Consider the following 21,615-nt stretch of genomic DNA (forward strand, 5'->3'; position numbering starts at 1 on the left):
CAAAAAAAAAGCTAAAGGAAACTTTTGACTCCTTCACCCCCTCAAATTTTGATGCAAAATATTTTGGGGGAAATATGTTTCTTAAGTCACACGAAATAGTAGAGGTGTCGCGGTACAACTTTGTTATTTTTTTCTGTTATTTTGTTGTGTATTAGTAGAACAGGGAAACAGTCAGCAAACATCGGTAGGAGTAAATCCACGTTAAGTGTTTTCTTCTATTTTGAAGTTTTTGAGTGATTAACTTATTTTTAGGGCGGCACGGCGGACGGGTGGTTAGCGCGCAGACCTCACAGCTAGGAGACCAGGGTTCAATTCCACCCTCGGCCATCTCTGTGTGGAGTTTGCATGTTATCCCCGTGCATGCGTGGGTTTTCTCCGGGTACTCCAAAAACATGCTAGGTTAATTGGCCACTCCAAATTGTCCACAGGTATGAATGTGAGTGTGAATGGTTGTTTGTCTATATGTGCCCTGTGATTGGCTGGCTACCAGTCCAGGGTGTACCCCGCCTCTCGCCCAAAGACGGCTGGGATAGGTTCCAGCACCCCCCGCGACCCTCGTGAGGAAAAAGCGGGAGAAAATGAATGAATGAATGAACTTATTTTTAAACTTGTGTGACAATTTCTTCAACAGGTTAGCTCTACGCTTTACTGTCAACGTTGAATTTACGTGCAGTATAATAAAGCTAGAGCTAAAGTGCTGTGTGTTACCATCCACCCGGTCGCCAACAAGCAGAGTAATTCTACTCTACATCTGTCAAGACTTTGTTTCCCAATGCCCCCATGGTCGACAGAAAACAATCAATGCACACGGTTTGAGAATACACAATATGTTCAACAGCTTTCAGCATTCCGGGCCTGCAGTCACCTTTAGCCTCCCTTTGGCACAAATGTGCCAGCCTGCATCATTGTCTCAGGTGAAGTCGAGCAGAAAACATGGCTGCCTGTACAAACCCCTGCGCTGCACACTCAAACAAACAAGCCCTCCTGCCTCACGACCTCACCCAGTCCCGCCGCGGGGATTCTGCTAAGTTCCTCCGTCTGCTCGGGGGACGTGTGGGATGCGGCCTCGCCAAGTCGGCGCCACCATGACTGGTGCTTGTCGCTATTATTATTTTATCAGCGGGTAGTCCGGTCCATGAAGAACCACACCCTCTCATCTTCCCCTTCGCTACCGGTTGGCTGATTGGGTTTTGTTGATGACTGGTAGGATCACCGGCAAAAGCGTAATTGGTGTCTCCCCGGGTCTGGGGGAGGGGGAATTGTCTTTTTATCCGCTGTTCGCTTCACGTCAAAAGTTGTTTTAACAGTTGTCATCTAAGAATCATGATCTCGTAGTTCTCTCATCAGCGGCTCAGCTTACAGTGGCTCACAGGGGTCCGTTTTAAGGCCCCAATAAATCAATACTTTTAATGGATCGACTTACTAAAAGGTCGCTGTGAGTGGCAAACCTAGAGGGAATTAGCACTCAGCGCCGTCCTGCCTCCCCGACAGATGCTTTAAACTATCGACAACCTGGCAGAAATATTTTATCTAGTCTACAGTTTGTTTAAATTAGAAATACGGTGTGCATAAAAAATACACCCGACAGGAGTCAAAGCCTGTTGCCAAAGCTATGTATTATATAGTATGTATATAGCATGTGTATTTGTCATCAATCAGCGACTCATGTATTCTCTGGAAGCTCGAGATAGTGCCTTGCAGTACCTGCTTTGCCAATGGAAAATCATCAGACTAGAATAGGTACCGTACACTACACTAAACCTAAGGTGCAACAAGATCCCAAAGACAACAATGGCTGCTACCTGGTCTGATCAATTAGCCTTTGTTTCTGTACCATTTGTTGGTACAACCCAAACGCTTCTCAGTAATACAGTGAAAATGTGAATATTTATTTTTCAAGACGATTTTGGGGTGTGCCACAAAATTTGCTGCTTGCGCTCCAACAATTTTTAGTTAGAGGCCACTATTCCTCTAGTAAAAAAAGTAAGTCTGGAGCCCTGTAGCTCCTCATCCGTCCTCATCATCAGCACCGTATCACAATGCAGACAAAAAGAGGTGCTGCAGCAAGTGGCGAGGAAAGTGATTAATGAGGCCACACCGGTCGAGAGCATCCCCCACCTCCTCTCCCTGATACTCCATCTCCACTCTTGTCTCTGCTCCAGCACACCAGCGACTAATGACTCCCAAGATGTCCTCTGATATACATTTCCTGAAAACACGATGTAGCGGCGGCATTCTCTATCTCCTGGAAAACAGGGTTACATGGAGCGGAAGCAAATTACAATAGATTTCAGGTTTTAAAGAGTGGATTAGCAGGAAAGGATGGAAAGTGGTACACTTTGACGAGTTATTGTTAATTTTTTTAATGATAAAAAATATATAATTCATGAACAATTTCTAATTAAATTTAAAAAATGTTCACAAATGTTATTACTGTTTTATCATGTTGCGTGTATTTTATTTTATTTGTGTATTTTTGAGTAATGTATATCTTATCTTGTATAAGTTAGCACAGAGATGTCCAAAGAACGTTAGCGGCCCTGCAGCACATTCAAAAATGTTATTTAACAAGCAAGGTAAATAAAAACAAAAAAGCAAAAAATTATTTTTACAAGAATAAACTGAGCATATTAAGATAAAATATTAAGATAAACATTAAGAGAGAAAAAGTAATTCCACAGCATCTTAAAAAAACATCAAGTTGAAGAAAAAAATGTTTTTAATCCTAATATATTTTTGGGAAAATCGGGTGGCGGACAAAGTTAAATTGATGATAATAATATCAAAATGTTGACAGAAAAAAGTTGTATTCCAATGAGAAAAAAAAGAAAAAAAATCAAAATATTAAGAGCAAAAGTTATGTCATTTTAGTAGCATATAGTTGAAACATATTTGTTTAGATTCAATTCCACAAATTCATGTTTGTCACAAAATGTTAAAAAAATGATTGGTATGGAATCAGATCGGATCGGCAACACTATTCAAAAAATCGGATCGGATTGGATATGTATGTATGTGTGTATATATATATATGTGTGTGTGTATGTATATATGTGTGTGTATGTATATATGTGTGTGTGTGTGTGTGTATGTATATATGTGTGTGTGTGTGTGTGTGTATATACGTGTATATATATATATATATATATATATATATATATAGTATGTATGTATATGTGTGTGAATATATATATACATATCTATATATACATATACATGTGTATATACACACACACACTTATATATACACACACACACATGTATATACACACACACATGCATATATACATACACACACACACACACACGTATATACCTATATACCGTATTTTCCTGATTATAAGTCGCACTTTTTTTCATAGGTTGGCTGTTCCTGTGACTTATACTCCAAAGCGACTTATAAATGAAAAAAGTGTTTATGTTATATAAACACTGGACACCTTTTCTGTTCATGTTTATTTTTTGTGTAGCTGAATAAGTATTGTGTTAGCATATCGTACACCTATTCAGCCTGTTCTCTATTCTTTTATTGTTAGAACTTGCCTTCCAAGAGGACGTAATGTCTGTTTTGGTCAAGTAGTTTGGAAAATAAATTACCCGCAAAAAATGTGACTTTCCTCCAATGCGATTTATGTATATTTTTTTCTACCTAATTATGCATTTTTGGCCTTGTGCGACTTATACTCCGGAGCGACTTCTAGTCCAGAAAATACGGTATACGTATTTGTGGTTTTTTGCATAAAAGAAAGCAAACATGAATTATCTATGTCGCTTATCCTCACTAGGGTCCCGGGTATGCTGGGTAGGGTAGAGGCGGGGTACACGCTGGACTGGTCGCCATCCAATCACAGGGCACATATAGACAAACAACCATTCACACTCACATTCATACCTAATGGACAATTTTGGTATTAAATATAGTACGCAGACCTCACAGCTAGGAGACGAGGGTTCAATTCCACCCTTGGCCATCTCTGTGTGGAGTTTGCATGTTCTCCCCGTGCATGCGTGGGTTTTCTCCTGGTCTCCAGTTTCCTCCCACATTCCAAAAACATGCTAGGTTAATTGGCCACAGGTATGAATGTGAGTGTGAATGGTTGTTTGTCTATATCTGCCCTGTGATTTGATGGCCACCAGTCCAGGGTGTACCCCGCCTCTCGCCCCAAGACAGCTGGGATAGGCTCCAGCACCCCCGTGACCCTTGTGAGGATAAGCTGTAGAAAATGAATGAATGAATGAATGAATGAATGAAAAAATTAAATTCCGATGTTGGCGAATCCATACTGAAATGTGATGCAAGATGTGTACCCCAACAACTGACACGACACCATCCGACACTGCAACTTGCGTCTATTTTGCCCCCAATGTATTTCCCGCCATTCTTAGCCAATAAAAATGTCTTCAGCACCACTGAAGCATCGTGCCAAACACAATCAGTGGACCTCTATCATGCTGCAGCCAACCCCCGCCACACTATGGACACCAAGATATGCACAGCTGTTGTTCGGTTGCCCAGAAACGGAATGTCATTGCAGGAATACCCCCCATTCCACAAACAGGATAGTGTTACAACAAGCCTCCGCTGACTCCGCGGGTTGCACACTCTCCCTTGCACTTCCTCCCTTTTAATGACATATCCTTCAGGTTGGATGAAATGAAGATCAGTCTGCTATTGATTTTCAGTGTCGGTTTCCACTTTAAAACCTCCAAATCACCTGATGGGTTTCGTTCATTTAAGAATCTCACCAGGAAGTCTACAGACGGGGATGAACACAAATTGGGTTTGGTCACGATATACCTTAAAAAGGAAACCTGAGTGAACTTAACACCCTTTTCAAGCCTCTCTTCTATTGAGTTTAATTGTGTTGCGAACGCTAAGTCAGGAAGAGACTAAAACCGATTAAGAGAGGAAAATGTCATTATGGCACTCTTGGCCAAGTGCTAATGCTACCAGTTTTTTACATGACTGTAAATTACATTTGTGCATTGTGGTCAAAATGCTTTTAAATCCATGCTAGCAAAGACATGCTAGCAAAATGTCCTCAAATTTTTATAATCCAACAAATGGTCAATTCATTGCTCCGTCCCTCCCATTTTTGCATGATAGTGGCCATATTTTGTGAACCAATCTTGCTCCAATTGTACACGTGTCCTAAAGGTGTGAACCAAATGTTGTGTGATTCAACAAACACCCTATCAGATCAATCCGACTTATGGTGTCAAAAAGCAACACCATGTGGTGTATTAGAATAAAAAAAAATATATAAAGTAGATTATGCAATGTCAGCAAACATTGTGTGTGAATGTTGAAAACCTGAAGCGAAACTGAAGCGTTATGAAAAGGTGTGAAAAGGGAATTTTAGAATGAACACAGGAACCGCTCGGAAACTGAAGCTGGACTGAAATGCTGTGGAAATTTGCTAAAATGTAGAATGAAAGTAGGAGTAAATTGGTAGTTTGAGTTCAAATCAGGAATTGAAGCGACCATCTCTGGATGGAAGCACTCTACCAGCTGTGCTCTACAAGTTTTACGAACTTGCCACAATTGGGACAGAAGCAGGGTATGTCAAATAAGTCTAGTGCAATCTCCCATCATGCTTTGCGGCACTGCTCTTTAAATAGTTGTTCATATTATGTGTTTAACGTTGAGTATTTAGCTTTATTGCCATTCTATGTAAATAAGTAAATACACGTTCTGTATTTAAATACAATGTGTGTATTTACTTATTTGTTCACTTCTGTGCAGTTGCCCCCCCCCCCCTCCGTCCCTCTTTTGCTTGATGTGTGATTAGTAAGTCTACCCCGAAAAAGGTGGTATACACTGTGGACAACTAATTAGATACTTAAATATACTGTATAATGTAAACACATTATGAATAATAAGCAAAACATACTTTCAGGCAAACATTTTCTATGCAGAACAAGATAGAGTCTGCCCCCCCAGTGGTGATATGGCCTGAACAACAACAATGTCTGTCCCCGACAGGGGGCATGACAGAAAACAATGTATAACCACGAGCTTACACAAATACACGGAGTCATGCGTGGGGCAAATACATGTAGGGTTGCTGCCCTTATTGACCAGGCAGGTATTTTATTTTGTTCCGGTTTGAGGCCTCTCTGCAAGAGGGAGCCGACATTTCCGGCTCCCCGCCCTGTGAGACACGAAAGCCATTGGCAAGTTAGAGAAGCCATATCCACAAAATGAACTAATTAAGCTGCTCGGTGTCCTCAAATAAATGGCACCCTGAGATTGCTCGCCGCCCCGGCCCGTAATGAGAAGAGACACAAGCGGAAAAGTGTACATAGGTAAAAGGAAGGTGGGGGATGCAAGGACAAACCTTGCATAAAAAGGGGAAAAAAGCTGCCCTCATACTGAGCAAACAGACATGTTACATGTTTGAATGTGCTCAGCTAAGGCGAAGGGCTCATTAGAGTTCCTACACAAAGCGAGATGTGCTCCCTAATGAGCGGATGCTTGTGGAAAAAAAAGGAGAGAGAGCAAGAGAGAGCTCTGTCCTTGGGAATCTAGCCATGTCACTGTATCCAAACGCATGCATGTCAGGACTAACAACCGGGTCTTTCTCTTTCTGAGAGTCGGCTTGGTCAACTCTGGCCTGTCCCATGAACCCCGCCTCCTCTGTTGTATATTTCCAGAGATTTCACACTAGGAAGCTTTGGACCACTTAAAGCCAAATCTAGTTCATTTTGATCAAATGTAAACAAATGACATTTGGGCCGCAGTTGTCCCCTTTATGTAAATTGGACTTTTTAATGATGTTCTAACAGTAATATTTGTCACCGAACATGAGACAAATCTCCCATCGCCCTCACTGCGCTGGCTTTTGAAGCTGTGGCTCCTCAACAGGAAGGAGGTGTCCCGAAAATAGCCATCAAATTAAAACAGTCCTCAGTCAACTACAGATTTCAAAGAGTTCAAAGTTGGATCATTTTGTTTGTTTGAGGCTGAGTTAAAAGGTGACTTTAATGTTAGCATTTAAGCATGATCAGCTATGCTCGTGTCGCTAACATTTGTGTCCTCCTTAATTACGTTGTTGTGTGTGATATAGAGTACAGCATCGATTACGTTGGACAGTTGCAGCGTTGGCACATGGACAAACAGGTCATTTGCATTAAAGCTACACACACACACAAAATGCTGACTTTGAATCTAAATTCCCACATCAAGGCTTTGTCCACTTTCTCACATCTTTTGAGATGCATTTCAAGAAAAGAACCTAGTTAGAAACCAAGCAGGACGGCAAAACTACCAACTGATTTATACACAAAATAAAATGGTCAAAGGCTGATGAAGAAAGATTTGGACAGATTTGAACAGACTTCCCTCGTCTTCTCTCTCTGTCTCTACGGGGTTGTCACCCAAGGAAATGGGAGCGGGCCAAAGTCACAGGAGGTTACTATGGCAAATGGGAAGCAGAGGCTATTCCCTCGGTTTGCTATTATTGTACAGTATGATGCAGTATGATAAACAACAGTTATCAAACAATAACAAGGATTAAAGTACATAACCAGAAGTGGCACTCAGGACCAAGGCCCAATGGTTAACACCAGATTTGATATTGTTTGATTCATGAATGGTCATGGAAACAGCAAAAATGCACCAGAAACTTTATTCTATATATTCTATATCTATAAATTAGATTACACATATCACTAACTAACTTACCAACCAACAAACACAACAAACAAACTCGTCTACAATTTCTTGCCTAACACATTGTGCTTGGTGGAGGTAATAACAATAGTGTGTAACCATGCAAATATCTGTTTTTCCTGCATGGTAAAATGATACAAATGAAAGGGCTATTTTCCGATCATCGAGCAAATGCTCGCCATGAGCTCATGGCACTTTAACACACATCTCGTCTTTCTACACTCCGGCATAACGCTCCATACCCGATCATTACATTTCTCCAAAACAAGCCATCGCTCTTGATTGATGGCGACCAATTTGGCCAAGCTACACACACCAGCAACCCCATTAAACTTTCAGCAAGGCAACAGCTGCTCATGCATTTACATCAGCGCAAAAACACAACGCATCTCATTTTTATCCTCCAGCTTTGTTTTCGTCTTCACCGACGCTATGAATGGAAGAAACCATAAGAAAGACGCAAATTAGGCGCTGATAGCCCCAAGTAATTATTGGTTTACTTTTGCTGTGTCGAACCCTCAATGGTGCCCCTCTCACTACATTCTTTTGCATTGCATCAAATGCATTAACTCAGTCATACATATTGATGGACTTCAGCACATCTTCCCTGACAATTGGTTCACTATGAAGCTTGACATTTCCAAACAGTCAACGTTAAAGTCAATGAATCATTTCAAATACATAAAAAGCAAGGACTTTTACAGATATGTATCAATGTTTTTATGAAATGCTGCCATCGTGAGGAGAAGGAACGTTTGTGTGGGGGAGTATTTATTCGGTGGACTGCTCAATAGTGCCGCAAAATCACTATACACTAAACACGCCTCCTCCCGAACTAAACAGGTTGAAATGGCGATAAACATTGGAAAAGCGTCAGGCTTCAGCAACAGTTTGTCGGCTAGTCTAGCTGCATACTGGTCCATGTTTGCAACAATGTCCAGTGTGAAATGCTGTTGACGGATTCAAATGGTTTTGTTTTGCTGGTAGGGAATCAGGAACTCCAACCACTTGTGCCCGATGGGTCATTAGGATTTGTAAACAAATGGAGTTAGATATTTAGACCCTTAAACCTGAAGAAGCACTTCTTGTGAGCCATTGCTAACGACATAAACACAGAAGCAGAGCTTGGGGGAGGACAGAGAGCGTATCTGGCCTACATCGCCCTCTAAAACCAAGCGTTTTGAGCCATCCAGAACTTCTTTCAGGGCTCACTTCCAAATGTACAAACCTCATTATCTGAAACTTTGGCATCGTTTAACATTAGAATACAACATTCTAACTACATTTATAGGTCAGGAAAGTGGAAAAAACATCATAGGTCCCCTTTAAAAATGCAATGTAAATATCCTGATTCCAGGCTATCAACTCTGACTGGTGTTTTTTTTTTTAATTTTATTTCCTTCATCATCCATGAAAGCAGACTTATTATTTTTGTGTTTCAGGCAAAACAAGACAGTCACACACATCAGCTTTGACTTTGGAAAAAAGCAATCAACAGTTATGTCTCTTTCTGTTATCTTGCAAAGCAAACCACTGCAGAGATGTGTGTGCAGAGCCTGCGTAAGAACATTCCCACACAAAGACTGGGATTTCTCCACTCGTACTAAAGTGTAAGAAAAGGTGTACGTTCAGCAACAACCCTTACTATGCCTACACACAGAACCTTGTGGTAGAACAGCAACACTACTATGGCAATAGCTATGGCAATGCTTGTCTAGTGCAGGCCATATCATCTTGCTACCCGCCGCTCATTCCAGAGCGGACCAGTGGATGCCAAACACAAAGCCTGCCCCTAAAGTTTATTTATTTGTTATTTCTTATTCATTTACTGAGTCTGTGCCAGTGACCCGTTGATTTGCAGTGCAGTGTTTGTGATGTTTGTCAGTTGATTGTGTCACGCTCTGTGTGGGTTTGCCCGTGACAGTTTGGTTATGTTCCCGGTCTAGGTTTTGGTTTCCGTTTTGAACTCCTATTTTGTATTTAACTTCCTGTTTTGTCCTGTCGTCCTTGGTTGCCGTAATCATTCACACCTGTCCCTAATTTGTGTTTGTATTTAGTTCAGGTGTGTGCATCTCCCCTTTGTGGGATTATTGTTGGTTTGTCCGTCAGCAAGTTGTGTTGCCTTATTTTCCTGCTGCTGCAATTAATGCTAAAAATAAATATTATTTACCGGCATTTGGTCCTGCTCTCTGCATCCTGGGGTCGCACCGCAACACCGTCGAGCGCGCCCGTGACAGATTGTTGATTGTTACTTCGCTGCTGTCTGAGAAATTACTCTTCCTTGCCCTATTTGCTATGATTTTGGGTAGGGAAAATGTCCATTAATGCATTCTTGACGGGATTGCTGCAAAGAGGCGGAAATTAAAAATCTGTTGTTTTTTTTTTATTTAAATCTGAGTCATTGATGAATCGAAAAAATAATGGACCGATTAATCGGTTATTAAAATAATCATTAGCCGCAACCCGAAATGCATATAAATTACGAATGAAAGTCCCCAAACACATGTTGTCTTTGGGAAAAGTAATCTTCAGTGAAGGTAAAAGTAACCTTCAATGTTCATTCGTAATTTTGATGCATTTAGAATTGTTTTTTGTTTTATGCCTGTAAAAATCTAATTAGAAAACGATACAAAACGTGTTTTGTGTGAACATTTTTGATAGTCAACAGCTGATAGACCAGGGGTGCTCATTAAGTCGATCGCGATCTACCGGTCGATCGCGGAGGTGGTACTGGTCGATCGCTGGTCGATCGTGGCGTGACATTTAAAAAATATCATCCTAGCATCAATGCCGTCACTTGATTGATATACAGGGCAGCCATTCAGATGACAACTGAATGTTGCCCTTCGGGTGACCAATCAAATCAAACAACGTCTCTAAGTGCAGCAGAACTTACGATGTCAGCCTATCACCCATCCCCGTTACTTGATTGACATACAGGACAACCAGCCAGATGACAACTGAATTTTGAGCTTTAGGTCACCACTCATGCGTAAACAACGATGTAAAGTGCTAAGCTAGTCGGCGAATTGCGTCAGATTTTAAGCCCTCGCTAAAGTTTATGGTCACTAAAATGAGTGAAGGAACTGGACCAAGTAAAAAGGCAAAAACATATCACTTCCATACGGAATGGGAGGTGGACTTTTTTTTCACAATGTCTTTTTCGAAGTGCGTTTGCCTGGCTAACCTGGCTATCAGCAGCTACTGTCCGGACTATGCATCCCTGGCTGATTCAATTCAGTGCAAGTCATCAAAGTAAACTCAGGTAATTACAAAAATGTTAATAGTTAATTATGTGTGTTTTGCAATATTGGCTCATTTGGTTATGTAAGGTACATCAACATGCATTGTACGTACAAATAATCCTCAATACATTTGAAAATAAATAGATGTTTTGCATTTTTGTAGTGGGTAGATCATTTTGACTCAGTCATTTTAAAAGTAGCTCGCATGCTGAAAAAGTGTGAGCACCCCTGTGATAGACAATAGCTGCATAGACCAGCATTATAACTTCTGGCTTATTTGCTAGCTAACAGGATGCTAACAAGGAAGGACATCGCTAGTGTCCTTCGATAGTGTCACAATATTAAACAAAAGAACAGGGAAACCTTGTGTATACATATTCCTGGGTCCATGGACCCCTCGCACTCAGCCATTTAGCGTCGGTCGTAGTGACACTACTAATTGATATTTTTTCTTAAAAGCAAAGAATTTTCAGCAATTACTATAGCATAATCACAGCAGAATAGCAAAATGATTTGACTTGACAACATCTGTCCTGCAAGAACACTGTTACGCTTCCAATTTTGTGGGCAGGCATAATATCCCAACAATTCAATAGAGTGAAATAATTACAGCGTGCATGAGAGAAAGAACATCGTGCTAACACAGGCTTATTAAAGCAGCACGCTGACGCACTTTGCAGATAAAGTGAGACGGCTGCCTGTCAGCAGAATGTTCATTCATCACAATGCATGCTAGAAAGCGGCACTAAGAAAAGCTCCGGGAGGGAAAAAAATCATGAATAATGATTTTGACGAGTCTGGGTTTGAACCCGCTAATGGTATTAATGTGTTTCCTCCAGAGCAAAGTAGTAAAAAACACTGTCTGATCTCATGCACCCTCTGGTGAAAGGGAGAAGCATAAATCCAGAAGTTGACGACTCTGCTTTGTCTGCCTCCCATCCCTCGACAACGCTACTGCTCCTCCTCCTCCCGCCTGGCCACCTTATTTTTTGTCCTACAAACCCCCCACCCAGCTCACGGGGGACCCCCACTCCTGGAGCTTTTCTTCCTCAGGCGTGTGCGCTCCAGTGAAAGGCTAATAAATGACGGCGCCTCTCCTGATCCCATCAACTACAGCAGCTGGACCATCATGGGAAGAGGACTCTGGGGGGTAAGGCTATGACTCAATGCCACCTAAGCACTTACTGTAATTTAAAACAACATAATTAGCATTCCAGTATTATGCTTTTTCTAGACCTTAATATCTGGAGAGTCTCTTCTGAAACCGACCAACACTTTAGGGAAATATGCCATTGAAGCTTCATATTGTGGCCAGACATTAGCCAAGTAGAGCTCACTGCAGCAATGAGCAATAAGAATTACAAATGTACCCTTATGGGAATAATAAAGGCCCACCTTATCTTGAACAGCAGAGACTCGTGGTGTAACTGTGTTAGTCAGCAAAGAACTACAGAGTCAACCAACTTCATAGACAGGCAACAGAGCTGCGGTATAGTGACTTCTAGGTCTGTGATCTATGCTAACATGCTGCTGTGATGAACATACAGTACACAACAAAAACTGCTCACTAATAACACAAGACACGCACAATGTTGTACAGTAATCGGGAATTATACACAAATCAAATCAAAATGTTTTGCATGAACCAAAAAGTATGCCGACTGCTAACCCGAGGTTGCGCTGTAGTTAAAATAGCCAAGCAGTTACTGAAAATATCTAAGACTGGATGAAAAGTTTAGTTAATATAAAAAAAAATTGTCAATGACACAAAATGTTGGCGTATCGACAAAAAATGTGGCAAACTGGCATGTTGAAAATCTTTGATGTTATTAAATGATGGGTGAAAACGAAAAAATGAAACAGTGCTGAACATATCTGATTACTAAGCTTTGTGACTGTACTGACATATCCAAAAGGTTTAGATCAGAGATGCCCCTTACATCCATCATGAGCTACCTGTCGATCATGAAGGTACTGTTGGTCGACTGCATAAACGTCACTTTGTAGATGTCATATGACATGAGTCAGCAGATAAACAGAGTCACTTGTTGAAGCTAATTATATAGAAAAAGGGAATTGTTTGATGGCTTTGCTTTGGGACTCATTTTAAAAGTTTGCAGGCTGACAAAGTGTGAGCATCCTTGACTTAAATAACGCTAAGATTGGCAAGTACTAAAAAAATAACATATGGTACATAATAATTGTATTGAAGGTATGCAGGATTGAACCATATAATTATAATATAATATATAAGACTTGACCATGTTTTTAATAATACTGGAATTACCAAAGACAAGAGATTACTATTGAGGAAAATTGACACAATACTGAGATAAAATGATAATGATGCTCAAAAGTAAACATATTTATAAGGCAGTACTAAACATACTCAAGACTGCAACAAATTTCCAGACAGTACAAATGATTTTGTAGTCTTTGTGAGATTTGAGAGTCAGAGTTTGAGGCACATGACCCTCCGAGTCTCGCTGGCCTTTGGCTGGCGTGTACACTACGTGGTCTGAAGAGACCGCTAGCCACAATGTTGGCCTCAAGAATGCACTTATGTTGCCAATTGGGAGCATAAACAAGTTCTCGCAGCACTGCATGTCTCGCAGTGTCTTCTAATCTCCCGAAAGAGGCGCAGGGGGTCATCGGGGGGTGGATAGACGGCAACACAAAGGCATCCAACACTCGGGGGAGTAATCGCAGACACAGCCCCCCTACCAGGATGAGCTAACCCCTCCATTGCTTGGCATTACATCATGATGGTGAGTCATAGCACTGGGGGTCAGGAGATAGTTAAATGCATGCTCTGTAAAAAAAAAAAAAAACAACAGCATGGAGCTAAAAACAGCCCTGGATGTCTTGGTACATAAATCATTAACCTACACGCAGTTGTTGGGTTTTTATAGGTTTTGGTCTGCGTTGGCCAACAAAGAACCCCCAGAAAAGTCCAAGAAATAAGATGGGACAGCAGCCAATAAGGTTGATGGCTGAAGTCCATTCCTTCCTAAACATTATTGTAATTTTAAAAAAACATTTTTTGACTTTTTGAGCGAATTGAAAATTACGTTGCAGCACTGCATGAACTGGATTTTTTCTGGATCATCTATGGCTGCACCCGTACTTCACGGAAGCCTGTGTTTTAAAATGTGTGGTGTTTTTGACCATGGTGAGGATTTGTTTCCTTACAAATGGTGGCCAAATGTTGGAACAGGTGGCGCCTGCATCACAACTCTAAATGACCTGAACTGGATAAATTGAGCTCGATTTAACCCGTATCCTTTTGAAGTAAGCAAAACAAAACAAAGGCATTAATTGGGGATTACGCGGGAAGATAATCTAAGGCTTGGAAGGACGCTAGACACCATCCTGGGATGAGATCACTTGCCCCACCCCCGACGCCCTTAGACGTACACTAATAGGTTGTTTTGTGACAAATGCCATCAAAACAGTTGATGGCAAAGTAAATCATCCCACAAACCACTCTTAACACCATTAGTTGACTAATACTTGGCATAATTACACTCTGATGGCTCTCTGCAAATAGATAATGACAGCTTCATCTCCTCTCTTATGTCCTTTTCCTATGGTTGTGAAGTGCAATTTACATTTAAGTCAGGTCAGCACAAACAAAACAAGGCTTATTCGTTCAGTGACAAAGCCATAGAGCAGCTTGAAAAAAGCCAATGTAACCAACGATGTAAGCCGGGGGGGTCCAAAGTACGGAACGAGGACCATCTGCAGCCCATGACTGTTTTTTATCGGCCTTCTAAAAATTCAAATAATATCATTTAACAAGCAAACTAAAGTAAAAAACGACATTAAAAAAGTCAAATCAACAGTAATTTTAATCGAATGAGAAAAAGTTGTATTTTACAAAAACAACAAGGAAAAACAACATTACTGTAGTAGCATACTATTAAAACTATTACAGTGAACTATTAAAGAAAGAAGATCTTTGTTAAGTTGTAAAAGTAAGTCAGTATGAGTGACAAACAAAACATGATGTTGTAATTTTTTTAAATTAGCTGGTGAAAAAGGTTATAATGTTATGCAAATAAAGTTATTATGAGAAGAAAAACAAAAAGAACTTGCTTGGGAAGCAACAGCAGAAAAAAAAATGCGCTAATTTTACAAGAATAAATTCCAAATATAAAGACAAAAAAAGTCATAATCTAAAGAGAAAAAAGGTGACAATTTTACAACAGTAAACTTGTAATATTATGACAAAAATGAATGTAATTTTAGTAGCATAGCATTTTAATCAACACAGAAAACCTTGTTTTTAATAAAGTCGTAATATTATGGGAAACAAACATCAAAATTAAGTTGACATTTGGGGAAATTAGGTTGGGGAAGAAATTATAATGTTGTGGAAATAAAGTCCAAATATAATGGGAATAATGTCATAATATTACAAAGATTAAAAAGGAAGTTGAAATACTGTATTTGGAAAATAAAAAAACAGCCAAAATGGGGAAAAAAAGAGACCGAAGTTCATACTAATCATACATACATGTTTTCAATGAGTCTATCATAAAGCTGGGATGCAGTTTTTTCTTGAAACATACTGTATTATGTAGAACCTTTTAACATTCCTACAATATACAGCATGTGTTGCTTTACAAAAATATGAAAGTGATTCTTGCATCCTTTAATTTTATGCTCCGTTGCCCTCAGTGGAAAAGGTTTGGACACCCTGACTTAAGCCTCAGCTGCAGTGGTACTACTATGATAACTACTACAAACAGAGGTCCGACAAAGAGTTAAAGGCACATAAAGTGCGCTGTGGTTTGGTTTTGCTATGTGACGCTCTATTTGCGACCAGCTTGGCAGTTGTCGAGATTAAACGACATCGCATGAAGTACAAATTAGAAGTTACTACTACTTTTAATGTGACATAAACCACCTATGCAGGTTGGCTTTTTCATGTGTATTTTTGATATTATTGCAACCACAACATTAAAGTACCAGACCAAGTCGTTTTTCTTCCTAAAAACATTAGTTGCATTAATGTATACACTCTAAATGTATGAAGTGTTGGGTGCTAACGCTGAACTGATAACAAATGGTGGGGGAGTGCTGGTGATGGTAGTGGGTGTATGGTACCCTTTTTCTTGCATAATTTTTTCTGTTTCTTCACCCCCCGCACACACACACTGACTTTTCAATAGGGACGCCCTCAGAGCTCACACAATGAAAATGGCTAGCGGCTCTATTCACACACTTATTAATATGCGAGCACGGCCCCTCGTAGCCTGACAGTCGAGGGAGATGAAATGCAGCCAGTCATTTTCTGCGGAAATCTGTATACTTACACATTTGGCGCGGAGAAGAAATTGGTGAGAATGTATGAATAATGAAGCAATTATTTAATTTAGGCTGCATGCAATGACACATTATGGTGTTTGTTATGATGGCTTTGTTTTAGCTTTGATCTTCAACATACGCCATGGATGCAACGAGACTAAAAAGCAGGTATGTTCCACCGCTGGTTCAAAACTAAGGCCTGTGGTTCTGTTTATGCCTTCAAAACCACCCATATCTTGGAATTTTATTGTGTATTTCATTATATTACATGCTGTACTCTTATATCCCTAAGATACTGCAAAGAACAACAGTTCAGTCCGCTTTTCCAGTTTGCCGTTTCGTTTTGGGTTTGCATGTTTTGGGACCTTTTACAAAGCAAGGAAGACAACCAACCTAAACTGAACTGCACAGCTTAGTGAAAACAAGGCCTACAGGTACTCCCTGCAGAGTTGATCATAGTTGTAAAAAAATAATGTTATATATTTTGCTTTGTTTTTATTTTGCTTTTGTTTTTGCCTTTTTTTGTAAGACAATATTTATGGTTACAGGATTAGCCACCTTAGATTGAATGAAGAACTGCATTTTATTGATTATTTATTGAGAAATAATTCTGTTATTTGTTGTTATTTTTTAAACTATATACTGAATGTTCGACTTGCATCATGTTCTATTATATTGTTTAAATATGAGACTTTTTTTCCTCTTTTCAACAAACCTACGTATGTGAAAATCACATCATTTTAGAGCTGTAATTACAATACAGTGTTTATCGTGGTTCACCATTGGCTGTTTCACAGATTTTTTTTGTGCAATTTTAGTTTGTTTTTTTACAAACTGAGCCTGGCCCTTTTAATAAGAATTGCATTTTGGGAAGTTGAGTGTTTTGTTTGATTTGGTTGATTGGGTATAATTTCATTTATATTACTGAAAAATTCCAATGGCTTTTTCTTCCAAGTCACAAAAGTCCGTAAAAATAAAAAGCCACAATGTGTCAGTTGTCTGCCACCGTTTAAGCAGCGGCACCAATTGGGCACCGTTATCAGTTAATATGTAAATGATACCCAACCCTACCGTTACATGCAAAGCATACAGACGTAAAGGGAACCGTACCGCTTGGTGGAAACCAAGCTTCTTGGTTCTAGAGAGGATTGGTGAGCAGTTGTCGTCTTTCAAACACACGTAATTATGTTCTGACTTACATGACACGACACAGTAAAACACTTTGTTCAATGTCACTTTCAAGCATCCATGCAGATGGTGCAACGACAAAGTTCCAAAGGCCACTATATATATATTTAATCGTATTCTGAGTGTGGTGCCTTATAATTTTCCTCTTGTTTGGCTGCTTTTTCCCCTCCTGTTCTCCCCCTTCGTACAAAAATAGTCTGTATTATTTTCATAGCTGCTTTGAACACGCACACCACACCGCACAGCAGTTAAAGTCACATATGTTTGCCATTTAGGAGTTGTACACTTTCTCTCACAAGTTCAACTCATCTTTTTTCCAACCCCACACTATAATGCACAAAAACATTGAAAATACTGTTTTTTTAATATGGAGACAACATATGTTAGCCAGAACAAACCAACATGGGGTATTAAGAGGTGGGTAAAGCCATGCATTACACTGAGTAAGTGCCATCTTCATTGATAAAAACTCACTAAATACATTCATCGAATTCTCAGCATGCACAAGCAGCCTGCCATCCATCAAACTGCACAAACATTTCTTCACTGTGACGCAGGACCAAAGGAGAAATCACATTTTGCCCAAGGGGGCTGTGATGTTAATTTTGATGTTATTTACCAGAAACCCCTAGTATTTAGACCCCGTTGTGTCAACACATTGGTCTAGCTGAAATAAATGTAAGACAGCTGAACCTTGGTTGGCACACGCCCCGGTTTACATGTTTTTGGCTTTAGATAGAAAATATACGTCGGTACAATACAATACACAATATCTTGTGTTAATATCTCATCCACTACCAGAAATCTTTAAAAAGACATCCCCTTCCAATACCAGTCATTTTAAAGGATTTTGACTGATCTTTCAAGGCACGCAGAATATTGTGTTCTTGGGCTATGTAAATATGAAACATACCAGAAGAAAGATTGGACTAAGGCTGGGCGATATAGACCAAAAGCTCATATCCTGATATATTTTAGTTGAATATCGATATACAGGGTCAGGCAAAATGATCTGACATATTTGTAGCTTAAATAAAAGACAAATAAAGAAACAAAAAAGTGTTTTTATTTTCAAAACATACATATAATGCCATTTTGCTTGGTTTCTTTATAACACAATTGTTTTTTTGTTTCTTTTTCAGTTGCTGCCATGAATTAGACTGCTGAGCATCACATTTTCATTGTGGAAACGTTTATCAAAACAAACAAATCTGTGACTGCAACACAACGAGCGTTCCGTTTGCACTTCAATCTTGGTAGCCACGATCCCGTAGCACAGGGGTGCTCATTAAGTCGATCGCGATCTACCGGTTGATCGCGGAGGTGGTACTGGTCGATCGCTGGTCGATCGTGGCGTGACATTAAAAAAATATCATCCTAGCATCAATGCCGTCACTTGATTGATATACAGGGCAGCCATTCAGATGACAACTGAATGTTGCCCTTCGGGTGACCAATCAAATCAAACAACGCCTCTAAGTGCAGCAGAACTTACGATGTCAGCCTATCATCCATCCCCGTTACTTGATTGACATACAGGACAACCAGTCAGATGACAGCTGAATTTTGACCTTTAGGTCACCGCTCATGCGTAAACAATGATGCAAAGTGCTAAGCTAGTCGGCGAATTGCGTTAGATTTTAAGCCCTCGCTAAAGTTTATGGTCACTAAAATGAGTGAAGTAGCTGGACCAAGTTAAAAGGCAAAAACATATCACTTCCATACGCCCTCGCTAAAGTTTATGGTCACTAAAATGAGTGAAGTAGCTGGACCAAGTTAAAAGGCAAAAACATATCACTTCCATACGGAATGGGAGGTGGACTTTTTTTTCACAATGTACATGAACATTTGGAAGTGTGCTTGAGGCTGGCTATCAGCAGCTACTGTCCGGACTATGCATCCCTGGCTGATTCAATTCAGTGCAAGTCATCAAAGTAAACTCAGGTAATTACAAAAAATGTTAATAGTTAATTATGTGTGTTTTGCAATATTGGCTCATTTGGTTATGTAAGGTACATCAACATACATTGTACGTACAAATAATCCTCAATACATTTGAAAATAAATAGATGTTTTGCATTTTTGTAGTGGGTAGATCATTTTGACTCAGTCATTTTAAAAGTAGCTCGCATGCTGAAAAAGTGTGAGCACCCCTGCCGTAGCAGCTCCAAACACCATCTTGTTATGGTTACCAACTTCACAGCTACTGGATCTGCAGTGAAACCAAAATCAGCCGGCCGACCTCCCCCCGCCAGAACTGATTTCATTTTTAAAACATAATGAAACAAAATGGCATTATATGTACTTTTGGAAAATAAAAACTCTTATGTTTCTTTACTTTATTTGCCTTTTATTTAACCTACAAATGTGTCAGATAATTTTGCCTGACCCTGGATATCTCGATATTTTTTGTGCATGCCGTTGTAATAAAAGTTGTTTTATTAAAATAAATACTTAACGTGAGGATTTCTTTTATATTTATTAAAGCTTCGTACAAGATTGTACATTGGGTATTCTATTCTAAATAAATATGAAAAAGTCTCCCATTACATCTGGCGTAAAAGTAACCAGTGCACTACTATTTATTGGTAATAAACTAGCTAACTTTTTGAATGGGATGTCAGCCTCTGCACACATTGCTACTAAATCTTCCAACTGTAACAATGTGACAATCCAACTGTAATGACTGTTTGTTATTAAGGAAGATGTAGTCACCCATGCCATTCCAACTGCATATAGAAGATATTTTTATTCTACTCTTGTTTTGTTTACGCAGACATGGGGCAGATGGGGCTCTTAATTTGAAAGACAGTCACGGAAGTGTGTGGAGAATGTCTATTTACGTCTAAGACGAGCTGCGTTCAAAATAAACGTGCTTCTCAAATTGTTTTCACTTAGAATCTGTGCATCCTCATCGGACATTGTAACACCTTCCTTAAATTAAAGAATTGAAACACCACGTGGTGTAGCCCACACACAACTACGACTACTTGGCGTCCAAAATTAAGCTAACCCCTGCTAGCTTCTATTCATGCTCTGCATGAGGAGATTCAGTCAGCTTGCACAGACATTTATCGCCATTTCAACCTGTTTAGGTCCGCCGAGTAAAAACTTCCCCACGAACGTTCCTTCTCAGGTTGACAGCATTTGATTTATCTTATGTATCCACCGCGGCACACAGACAAAAACTCGGCTTTAAAATCTGTACCGGTATAAGTCATTTTCGTATCATTGGAAGAATCCATAGCGGTATATAAAAAAATGCCACCCAACACTAAAATGGATATAGATATAGTTATAGTTAAAGGTGTATACAAAACTACCGCGCTTAAATAAGGGAATCTACTTTGGACAAACTGACTTATCACGGTGGGGACCGGAACCAATTAACTGCGATAAAAGAGGGATGAAGGGAAAAACTGATTTGATTAGAATATGTTTTGGTTTGAGTTGGACCTTCTGGAATGGATTAATGACACAAGATGAGGTATTCTAGCAAATGCAGACAACATTAATCATGATCAATTCTATAATCTGAGCTGATACAGAGGATTTAGCAGTGTTCAACTGCTACCTTAGTGTCTAATGCCAGAACGAGATACAGGAGAACGGAGAAAGGGTTTTCAAACCAGTGTGAAATTATTATGAGACCGCTGACATGACATACTTAATCTTTCTGAATAATTGAGATTGCGACAATACCACAAACCCTTCGGAGGAGTCAGTCACAACACAAGACCACAAAGATCTTACACTCAATGAGCTAATCTTGATTGCACTTCCAGTTCGGCTAGCTCTTAATTCAAGGTGCGGCGATAGATCGTACTAGTATTTCCCGAAAAAACACAGCAACATGACAATTCATGTAACGACAACACAAACGTGACATGAATGTGCATGTGCTGTGTCACCTAGGGTCGCCAACAGCCATATCAAGCCGACGAGGAACGCACTTTTTCCCGTATTGCAGTGTACCAACACAAGTCTGTAAAACCTCCAATGGTTTCAATTTGACAACTTGACAGGCTACACCAATCGATGCCACTGTGTTTGATCACTCCCTTGTCAAACCTACTGGTTTTCGACGTCTCTTGCATCTTTTTATAGCTGTTTGTTGCTAACCAGCTAGATAGAATCCGTCTAGCTTCTCGTCTTTGTACGCCAAATGTGACTTTTTACCACAGTGACAATTTT

At 39.8% G+C, this 21,615-nt stretch overlaps 1 protein-coding gene and 1 long non-coding RNA gene across 10 annotated transcripts in view; one reads left to right on the forward strand and one right to left on the reverse strand.

Annotated features, from left to right (window-relative positions):
• The window catches only part of LOC131132246 (neural cell adhesion molecule 1-like), a 220,198-nt gene that overhangs the window by 194,732 nt on the left and 3,851 nt on the right, over positions 1-21,615 (reverse strand). The gene's annotated exons all lie outside the window — the stretch shown is intronic.
• Positions 16,090-16,639, forward strand: LOC131132248 (uncharacterized). Its single transcript, XR_009130332.2, has 3 exons — positions 16,090-16,265; positions 16,355-16,401; positions 16,526-16,639. It is a non-coding gene; the product is annotated as an uncharacterized LOC131132248 (long non-coding RNA).

This window comes from Doryrhamphus excisus, linkage group LG1 (genome assembly GCF_037039965.1).
Source record: "Doryrhamphus excisus strain RoL-2023G ecotype Guam linkage group LG1, RoL_Dexc_Guam_v1.1, whole genome shotgun sequence".
In the NCBI taxonomy this organism is placed as follows: Eukaryota; Metazoa; Chordata; class Actinopteri; order Syngnathiformes; family Syngnathidae; genus Doryrhamphus; species Doryrhamphus excisus.